The sequence below is a fragment of the Haplochromis burtoni genome, unplaced genomic scaffold (genome assembly GCF_018398535.1).
Source record: "Haplochromis burtoni strain Fernald_Lab_line unplaced genomic scaffold, NCSU_Asbu1 Contig_1111, whole genome shotgun sequence".
NCBI classification, from domain to species: Eukaryota; Metazoa; Chordata; class Actinopteri; order Cichliformes; family Cichlidae; genus Haplochromis; species Haplochromis burtoni.
In genome coordinates, this window is record NW_024583472.1 from 66,226 (window position 1) to 67,652 (window position 1,427).

General features: G+C 34.8%; 1 long non-coding RNA gene across 1 annotated transcript in view; it reads right to left on the reverse strand.

The window, feature by feature from the left end:
- Window positions 1-114: 114 nt before the first annotated feature.
- The window catches only part of LOC121813072, a 2,245-nt gene continuing 932 nt past the window's right edge, over window positions 115-1,427 (reverse strand). Inside the window, exon 3 of the long non-coding RNA XR_006053491.1 lies at window positions 115-167. This is a non-coding gene — a long non-coding RNA (uncharacterized LOC121813072). The remainder of the gene's footprint in view (window positions 168-1,427) is intronic.

A 1,427-nucleotide genomic window follows, 5' to 3' on the forward strand; every position in this document is an offset into this window, starting at 1 on the left:
GTGCAAATTACTGACCTCTGTCATCATTTTAAGTGGGGGAACTTGCACAATCGGTGGCTGACTAAATACTTTTTTGCCCCACTGTATAGCAGAACAAGCTCTGAAATAACTTTCTCCTTCTCTGCATGTTTACCATTAGGGGTACTCTGGTCTTGTGGTTTGAAAACCTAAGATGAAAAATATGCACTTTTTAAAGCTTTCACCAACTTCGTATCGCATTTAGATAGTTCATCAATACTTAAAAAATAATAATTTTTTTTTAAAAGAACATACAATCACACAATGAAAATAATCCACCCATGGATGTTACAGAATTATGATCATTATAGAGAAAAAAAATAGAGCACTCAGCCTGGGCCACTCACAGGCCTCTGGCATGGTGGAGGGGCAAAAAAGTACACACCAATGTGTCTGCCTGGTTGAACTCAGCCTGACATGGCTGTATGGTAGATGAAGGTCCTGGAGCATGTCTGAAACAGAATAAGAGTATTGGAATTAAAATGTCCAGATAAGAAGCTCATACAGTTTAATATTTTTTATGATAGCAACATTATAAAAATGCTATGAAACCAATAAATATTTATATTAGGGCGGGGGAATAAAATAACCACAATATGTATTGCAGTATACTTTTTTCTCAATGGAAATATGAGACTATTGCAATAGAGCTATCCATCCATCCATCCATTTTATATGCTGCTTATTCCTCTAATCCCTCTTTTTTTCATTGACGTAAGAATAGTCAATCCTTATCAGGTAGCGCAGTGACCAATCGCTCTGGGAACAGTGTCATGTCCAGTTAGGGTGACTTGTTACCTGCAGCACAGTGAAGTAGCAGCGCCACACGTGGAGATGTTTGGGCACCATTTGCATCTAAACCAACCATTAACATAAATATACAAGGAGAGATTAGGAGAATTTGCTTTTATTTCTTAGCTTATTCATATGATATTGACAAAAAATTTTATGTCTGTTCTCCTGTAAAACTTACTGTAAACTAAGATTTATTTTTAGAATCATTCTTTTTTGCTTTTAAATGTAATTGACCAAGCAATTGAGTGATCTGGTGTTTGTTGTCTTTTGAAACTGGAAATCTTTATCCCTGACTTTTTATCTAGTTTTTAACATGTACCTTTTTTTAGTTATCTGAAACGGATGTAATATGTTAATACATCTGTCTGTCTGAACTTATGACAGGAAATAAATATTTAAATCAAAACAAGCTTCTGAGGATTTCACATCTACTTATGAGCAAAGGCACATTTAATATGTACAAATCTAGCTGTTTATATTGTGATGTATATCAATATTCCCTGAAATAAAACAAAGAAATATTGTGACATGAGAAAATATTGTATTGCCCAACTCTAATATACAGTGGGGCAAAAAAGTATTTAGTCAGCCACCGATTGTGCAAGTTCCCCCAC